This window comes from Meriones unguiculatus, chromosome 20, assembly GCF_030254825.1.
Source record: "Meriones unguiculatus strain TT.TT164.6M chromosome 20, Bangor_MerUng_6.1, whole genome shotgun sequence".
NCBI lineage: Eukaryota > Metazoa > Chordata > Mammalia > Rodentia > Muridae > Meriones > Meriones unguiculatus.
Genome location: NC_083367.1, coordinates 52,431,745 through 52,441,217, shown reverse-complemented (window position 1 = coordinate 52,441,217; position 9,473 = coordinate 52,431,745). Strand labels below are relative to the sequence as shown.

At 35.9% G+C, this 9,473-nt stretch overlaps 1 pseudogene; it reads left to right on the top strand.

Annotated features, from left to right (window-relative positions):
• Positions 1–7,917: 7,917 nt before the first annotated feature.
• LOC110542725 (small ribosomal subunit protein eS25-like) lies at positions 7,918–8,281 on the top strand (annotated as a pseudogene).
• The last annotated feature ends 1,192 nt before the right edge of the window (positions 8,282–9,473 follow it).

Sequence of the window (9,473 nt, the reverse complement as noted above, 5' to 3'; positions counted from 1 at the left end):
CCTGGACTCATTTGTAGACACTCATATGTAGACACTGAACTCAAATTATAACTTTATTTTCCTTTGTTCTTACAGGAACTTTGGCAACTAGACTGTAGCAGAACACAATTATGACTTTGTAATGAAGCAATAATTCTCTTTAAGTAATTGTATTGAAATCAGACGTGGAACAGAGTAGAATTCCCCAGTTTCTGGAATTAATTACTTGATTGTGCAACTGAACACACATTAAAAAAATAACATGTTTTACAAAAATCCAGGGAAAATCATGCAAATCTAAGAAAGACAACTTTTCCCACAAAGAAACTCCATGTGTAACTTTCAGGCTATTCAATAACAAAAATCTGATTATGTCAGTATATTATTTTTTATTATAGTCCAGTAGTTGTATTTCAAGTATTACAAGTCTCAGCATTATGTGTCATCTTTATTAGGACCATGGACTAATTATCCCAATTTTCAGACATTTGTATCTATTTGAGAACTTTGAACTTGGTCCACATGGCTATATCTAAACACAACTAAATAAAATTAACACTATACAAGGACAAAATAAATTGTCAACAAATGGAAATTTTGTTCAGTTTGAGTCAACAGTGACTTTAATATCAGTATGCAGTATGTATGTAAGCAGCAATACACAATCTGCCTATTAAGAGCATAGGCATGTATGTAGAAAAAAACTGACATAGTAACACATACCAAAACACCAAGAGATTAAAAGTAACCTGCTCCTAAGAAGACACCATAATCTACTTCAAATCACCAAGCACAATGGTCTATTCCTCTTAACCTTGCTACTTGTGTGGAATCTCTTTGGGCTCCCCTTCTAACACTGGGTCTTCTAATTTCTCCTGGCTCATGATAGTCAACTGTTGCTCCCCAGTTTAAATTCACTGACGTTGGCTTAACCTATTCTAAAATAAAAATCTACTCACACAATTACTGTACTAAAACTCTAATGGTGTTTCACTCCCCAGAGAAGAAAGGGTGTTTAAAAGTTAAAAGCAAGTACCATATGGGGGAAATGCAGAAGTCTTGTATGATTAATTGAACTTGGTTGCTTTATTAAGTTGAAATTTTATAGAAGGTTAAACATTAACAATATTTTAGTGTAGAAATAATAGTAATTATAAGTAAAAATACATTATGAGTCTTCAAATACATTAAGGTCTTCAAAACTAGATGTTTGGGTTCCTCCATCAGAGCAAAAGGAAAAAAAATAATCAAAGGTTTAATCAAAGAAACACTGACAAACTGAGAATTTTTATCATACTTTTCTTTCTCATTGACTCCATTTCCCTCTACTTCTTACCTTCCTTCCCCTTGCTACCTTGCTCCACCCTCCTTTTATTCTGTTCTTCTTGTTTTTCTTTCTACGTTACCTGTATTCTCAGGATCCAACACTGTAAATTATTACTTAATATTCTTTGTCATGATTCTTGTCACCATTGTCATCTCAAACTATTCCACAAAGCAGAAACAAAGGGAACATTGCCAAACTCACTCTATGAAGACACAGTCACACTGATACACAAACCACACCAAGACTCAGCAAGAAAGATAATTTCAGACCAATCCCCCTTATGAACATTGATGCAAATGTATTACATTTACACAACAGAACACTACTCAGCAACCAGAAACAAAGACATCATGCGATTTGCAGGTAAGTGGCTGGAACTAGAAAGTATCATCCTGCGTTAGTAACCCAGACTCAGAAAGACACACGTGGTATGTACTCAGTAATAAGTAGTTATTAGCCATAAAGTATAGGATAACCATGCTATAATCCACAGACCCAAAGAAGCCAAAGGGCAGGATGCTTGAAGCTCACTCAGAAGAGGAAATAAATTACACACCTGAAGTAGATGGAAGGAGGGATCTGGGAGGGAGAAGGGATGGGGCGTTTAACAGTGGTGGGAATCAGGTGTGTGGAGAGCTGTGCTGTGCTGGAGGGGAGGACCAAGACAGAGAATGGAAATCAGTTAGTGGGGGGGGGCATCTCTGGGGATGGGGAGGCCCCTGAGTGTCTATGGGGTTGATTCTAGCTGAGAATTCTAGCAGAGGAGAAATGGAGCCTGAAGTTTCCATCTCCTGTAGCTAGTTGCCACTTTCAGTGGAGGAGGGAAACAACCCACCAATCAAACCTGAGACCCAACATTTGTGTCACCTACACGAAGTACAGCGTTTAGATGGAGCTGAAATTAAGGAATGGCAAACCAATGACTGGTCCAACTTGACACCCACCCCACGGGAGTCAGTCCTTGGCACTATGAATGATATTCTGCTATTCCTGCAGACAGGAGCCTAGCATAACTGTCTTCTGAGAGGCTTCATCCAGCAGCTGATGGAAACAGATGCAGAGACACACAGCGAAACAATAGGCTGAACTTGGGGAGTTTTGTGGAGGAATGGGAGGAAGGATTCAGGGAACCCAAGGGGTCAAGGACACCACAAGAAGACCTACAGAGTAAACTAACCTGGGCACGTGGAGCTCACAGAGACTTAACCACCAATCAAAGAGCATGCATGGACTGGACCTTGACCCTTTACGCGTATGGAGCAGAAGTTCAGCTTGGTCATCGTTAGGGTCCCTTAAAAATGGGAGTAGGGTCTGTCTCTGATTCTGTTGCCTGTCTTTGGATCCCTTTCTCCTAGCTGGGCTGCACTGTCATGCCTCAGTGAGAGGATGCACTTAAGACTGCTGTGACTTGAGGTGCCAGGGAGGGTTGAAACCCTTGCAGGCCTCGCCTTCCCTGAGGAGATGGGGATTTGAGAGTGGGATGGGGAGGAGGGTGGGGAGGCCTGAGATCAGGCTATAAATTGGTTAAATAAATAAATAATGGAGGAAAAAAAAGACCCTCACATATCTTTAGATTTCAACAGTACTCAAAGCTGTTCACCCACTTTATCTGACATTTTCAATTTCTGGGATTTAAGACTATTGGCTTTCCCTAGTAAAACCTTTTAAAAAATATTTTTTAATTTATACATTTACTTTATGTCCAGATCGCAGCCCTCCTTCTCTCCTTCTGGTCCCAATGTTCCACTCTTTTCTTCCTATCCTCCCTCCCTCCCTTTCTCCTTAGAAAAGACGAGTCCCCCACTAATCCACCCCTGTACATCAGATAGCATCAGGATAGAGCTCATCCTCATCCACTGAGGCCAGGCCAGGCAGCCTCATTAGGCGCAAGTGATCTAAAAGCAGGTAACAGAGCCAATGTCATTGACAAGTCCTGCAGAACTTGCCAGCAGCAGGTCTAAGATTCTCTGTCTCTTCCTGGTAAAATAGGTTTACATGTTGGCAGTCACACTAACTCAGCATTCACGTGTTTCTGGGGGATACAAACTCCATTCTTTATGCTTTTAAGTCAAGTAATTTGCTCAGTAAACTGTCTTGTTATCACTTCATTCTATGTAGTTTAGGTAACTGTGTCTATTGTATTTTTCTATACATTTCATAAAAGTGTAATGGGGTTAAGTTTCAGTATCTCACCTTCATGATTACTTTCTAATTTAAATTATTTTTCTCAACACGAGCCTGCTAATTGTATAAATATTTGAATATTTTATTTGATCCATCAATGCCCCAAATTACAAACTTTCTTTGTTACTGAACCTCAGGTTCTTCTTATTCTACCTCACACACACAACCCTTATGCCTGGTTTGGGCTTTGCTGGAGACTGAACTCAAGAACTCATGGCAGGCAAGTGCTCTGCCTACTGAGCTATATATTCAGCCCTTGCCCCTTAGCTTCTGTGTAATTATATTTTATTTAAGATTCCATTTTATTTGAGCAAAGTAAGAAACCTAATATATAGCATTACATTGTGTAATATGCACATTACGTAAAATTATTGAAATAATACAAATTGCAAGTAATAGATTAGAGACGAATGTATATTATATTCATTCATAATGTGATCTAGCAACTGACAACATGCAAATTTTTAGCTTTTGTGTTGAGGACACAAATAAAATTAGATTTCTTCAAGGTCACTGTTAAGAGAAGCAAATTATATCATAGAGAACCATATTGTTTTAATATTGTAAAACACTTTGTATGATTGTTCAGGCTTTAAACTTGTCTTCAGTTAGAAAGGGATTTTATTTTAGGTAGGAAAAAACAGCTTTCATCTAGCAAAATGATCCTCTACTTTTTTTTTTTTTTGAGAAAATGACTGAAATGTCAAGAAAATGATGGGAAGGAAATTGCTTGGAAAATTGCACAAGATAACAGACACAAAACCTGGAAAAGTCCCTATAATGTCATAAAAGTTTAAATCAATGCCTGCAAGGGAGGTGATTGGTTGTTTTGTCTTCTTTTTACTTAGATTAGTAGATTAGTTTTCTAATTGGAAGATATGGGTGTTTTATATATTTATGCATATATCTGTATGCATATATAAATGTGTATATTTGCATGTATACATATATATGCATGATAATGGCTACTACATTGTCATCATTTGATATATGAATACAGTACCCATTTATTAGAGTAATTAGCATATATATAACTTCAAATGTTTATTTTTTTTGTTGAGAACAGTTAAATTCTCACTTCTAGAGAGAAAAATGAGAAATCATTAACCATAAATATCCTATAGTATTATAATTTTTGGAATTTTTTCTTTTGTGTAACTTTTTTTTGTCTGATTATAAGTCCATATACCTATATTTTCACTGTCCTTTCCCTAATAGCCACTATTCTACTCTGCTTTCTATATGATAAACAAGGAAATGAAGCATTTTTACTTCTGGGCTTATTTCACTTAAATTCTAGCTAAAACATATTGCCCCATAAACACATGGTTTTTAGAGTTGAATAATGAATATTCCACAGTGTATAGGTGTGAAATTTTGTTATCCATTCATCCATTGTTAAACATTGTGAGGAATCCATATAGGGCAGATTGTGGATGGTGTGTAACCCTTTAATGTATAAAATTACTTTATTTTGATTGAAGGTTTAATTAATAGTTTATTAGTAATATTTTGAATTTATCATGAGAACATGTGGAAAATTATTTCTTCATTTAATTTGATTATGATATGCAGTTGTAGACTCCATTCTAATGAAATATTTGAAACTTTTTGAAGAATTTCTTTTGGAAAATTGGTTGGTTTTGGATGCAAAAGAAAATTTAAATCTTTTATGATCTGCAATATAAAACTCTTAAGAAAGTTTTTATTAGTAAGCACAAGAATATAGTTGGAAGTTCTAATTCTTAAAGTCTTCTCTTCTCAGTATTTTAAAATTACCATAAATATGTAAGATTGGATATATCTTTAGCATTTTAAAAAATATTTAATAAATTAATGAACTAAAGTACTCAAAAAGATAACCGTGTATAAAATAATATTCAAATAATTTAAAATTTATTAATATATAAGATATTTTTAAGAATAACAGCTCAACATTAAAGATCGTTTCTCAACGTTTTTACATTGTAGATTGTCTAAAAACTTTATTTTCTCTTTCCTTTATCTTTGTTTTTCTTCTTTCTACCTCTATCATTCAATCTTGACATTATCTTCACAAACACAAGTTTCTTAAGATAACAAACCCAAAATGTTTGATTGTGTTCCTTGACGTTTTTAATTCTCATGGAAAAAATCACATAAGATACATATGCTAATCTGAACAACCATTATGTAGTCCACTTGTAAACCCTAGCCTGTCTCCTTCTCTTCCACCAGAACATTAGTTCTGGTCTCATCAGACATCTGTGGTAGATTTCCATGCCCCACACCCTGCACCGATCTCCTGTTGAACTCACACATCTTTTCCTTCTAACCTTCTCTTCACCACACTTTGATTTGTCCTAACCCCCAAAGCTAGCAGACCCTTCCTCTTAGCCAAGAGGTTCTCCAGTCAGGACAACATTTAGGCTGATATCAGATGCTTCTCAAGTTGTTTGTTTGTTTGTTTTTCCACTCTCAGCCCCAGATTTGGATGGAGCAGAAATCCTTCTGGGGTCTCCCTTTCCTCTCTAACTTTATCCTTCATGGATCACAAAGATCTCCTTCTACACATCCCTTTTTCCAACTAATCCTAGATATCCAGCTTCCAGCCTGAATTCAGCTGAGCAGGGCCAGGGAAATACATAAACTAACTGGAAATGTTCATCTTTCCCTCGCACAGTCCACAGAATACCTATGGCAGCACTCCATGCCCAAATCCCTTCTTATATCATGGTGTAGATCCTACAGATCTCCTCCTTCTAACATCTCTCCCCAACTCATAACTTTACCTCAGCTCCCAACTCCAGCAGACACCCCACTGCTGACAACTCACAGGCAAGACTTGCCAGAAAACACGGATTCCAGAGAACTTCCACTCCTAATCTCCCTCTCCTGACTTGTTGCTTTACCCAAGCCCCCAACTCCAACATGCACACTTCTCTAACCCACAGAATACTTTAATCAAGAAATCACGTAGGCTGTCTGTAGATCTTACCCTCTCTTTATGTTCCGCTAAGTCCAAACCCTTAATTTCATCCACAGTGCTATAGTAGATCCACTGTGTCGACCTGTCTTTACTCTCCTCCCCAATTCCAAGGAAACAAAATAAACAACTCATTTTTGAACACTCTGCTCTCCTTCCTCATGTGGAGCCAATCAGACTCCTAGCTCATCCCCATTACCAAAGGTCAGAAACACAATTTACCTGGAATCCCAGTGCCCACAAATATCAAGTACAAAAAAAAAAAAAAAAATTCTACTAAGCAACACATAGGCATCACAATTGCTGAAATTCCAGGGTGCAAACAAAAACCAAAGAACAAAACACCCACCCAGTGAAAAGAAATTCAGTAATTAGCACCTAAGCCTATAATCATGCCTGATTGTAGATGCCTGAATGCCAGCATAAAACATAATCAATAATAGCCAGGCAATATTCGTCCACTAGTGATTGAGGTCCTGAATATTCCAACATAGCTGAAGCACAGGAAAAAGACCTTAAAACCACTGTCCTTAAAGATAGAATTAAATTTCTTCCTTAAATCAATCCAAATAAATAGTGTAAGGAAATTAATAAAACAGTTCATGTCCTGAAAGTAAAAATAGAATCAATAAGGAAAGCTAAAACTGAGAAAACTGTTGAAATGACAACAGAAGATTTTGAACAGAAACTACAGGGGCCAACTTCATGAACAAAAGAGATGGAAGAGAGAATCTCAGGAGTTAAGTATATAACAGAAGAAATTAATATATTGGTCACTGTTAAGGCAGACAAACAAACAAACAAACAACAACACCAAAACACTTAACATGAAATATTTAGAAAATCTGGAATATCATGAGAAGACCAAACTTAGGAATGAAAGGCATAGGGGATGAAGAAGAAAACCAGCTAAAAAAAAAACCCTGAAATTATTTTGAATAAAATAAAAAAGAAAAAAAAAAGTCTGAGAAAGTGCCAGATTGATTTCCAAAGTGATTGTACAAGTTTACATTCTCATCAGCAAGGAAGGAGGGTTCACCTTCCTCCAGATCTTCTCCAACATGCATCACCCCTTGATGTTTTTGATCTTAGCCGTTCTGATGGGTGTGAGGTGAAATGTCCCGTTCATTTTTATTTGCGTTTCCTGAATGACTAAGGATGTTGAACATTTCTTTAAGTGTTTATCTGCCTTTCGCTATTCCTCTGTTGAGAATTCTGTTCAGCTCTGTACACCATTTTTAAATTGGATTACTTGGTTTGTTGGTGTTTACCTTCTTGTGTTCTTTATATATTCTGGATATCAGCCTTCTGTCAGACGTAGGGTTGGTGAAGATTCTTTTCCAGTCTGTAAGCTATTGTTTTGTTCTGTTGACAGTGTCCTTTGCTTTACAGAAACTTTTCAGTTTTATGAGGCCCCAATTAGTGAGGCTGCAGGGGTCATTGGTACTCTCTGAGCTTCACCATGCCTCCCAAGGAAGACAAGAAAAAAGCTGCTGGAAAGTCAGCCAGAAAAGACAAAGACCCAGTAAATAAGTCTGGTGGCATAGCCAAAAAGAAGTGGTCCAAAGGTAAAGTTCGGGGCAAGCACAACAATCTAGTCCTGTTTGACAAAAGACAAATTATGCAAAGAAGTTGCCAACTCTAAGCTTATTACTTCAGCTGTGGTCTCCGAGAGACTGAAGAGTCGTGGTTCCTTGGTCAGGGCAACCCTTCAGGAGCTACTTAGTAAAAGACATATCTAGCTGCTTTCAAAGCACAGAGCCTAAGTAATTTACACCAGAGACACAAAGGGTGGAGATGCCCCAGCTGCTGGTGAAGATGCATGAGCAGGTTCAATCTGCTGTGCATTTGGAAAAATAAAACTTTATTAAATAAAGAAAAGAAAATTTTCCCAATTTAAAGGAGTAGATTCTCCTATTAAGGTACAAGAAGGACACAGAACAGTTAACAGATTGGAACAGAATAGAAAGTATCCTTGCCACATAATCAAAACATATACAATACAATACAATACAATACAATACAATATAATATAATATAATATACAAAATAGTATATATTATAGGATGATATATAATATGTTTTAATATAATTATAATATATGATAATTATATATAATATAAAATAAATATATAATATAAATCATATAAATCATATATAATATATTCTATAAATAATATATCATATATTGTATACCATATATCACATATAATATATAATATATTTAATATTATTATATATTAATATATATTTTAATATATTTATTAAAAGAAGCAAGGAAAGCAAGACCTAATAACATAAAAGGCAGAACTATAAGACTTACACTTGACTTCTGAAAGAGACTAAAGTCCAGAAGGTCACAGACAGAAGTGCTACAGAAATCAGAGGTCACTGATAACAGTGAATACTCTTGTACACTTCAGAACTTTCAGTAACCACAGATGAGAAAATATTCCAATTTCAGTAAAATTTAAGCAGTTTCTATTATCTACAAATCCAGCCCTAAAGAAGAGGAAAGTTGATAGCAATAACTGCCTTCATAAGGAAACTCGAGAGGTCTAATATTAGCAATTTAGCAGCACACCTGAAATCTCTAGAATGGACTAAATAAACACACCTAAGAAGAGTGGAAGGCAAGAGACAAACTGAGGGCTGAAATCAATAGCATATAAACAAAGAGAACAATATAATGAATCAGTGAAATAAAGAGTTGGTTCTTTGAGAAAAATCAACAAAATAGAATAACGCTTATCCAAACTAAGAAAAAGATGGAGAGATAATATCCAAATTAATGAAATCAGAAGCAAAAGGGGGGCGTAACAACAGACACCAAGTAAATCCAGAAAACATAAAGACATACTTTAAAAACCTTTACCCCAACAAATTAAAAAATATAAAAGAAATGGTTAAACCAGGATCAGATAAGCAATGTATTCAAATAGACCTATAAACCCTAGTGAAAAAGGAGCAGTCTTTAGAACTCTTTCAACCAAAACAAGACAAGACAAACAAACAAAC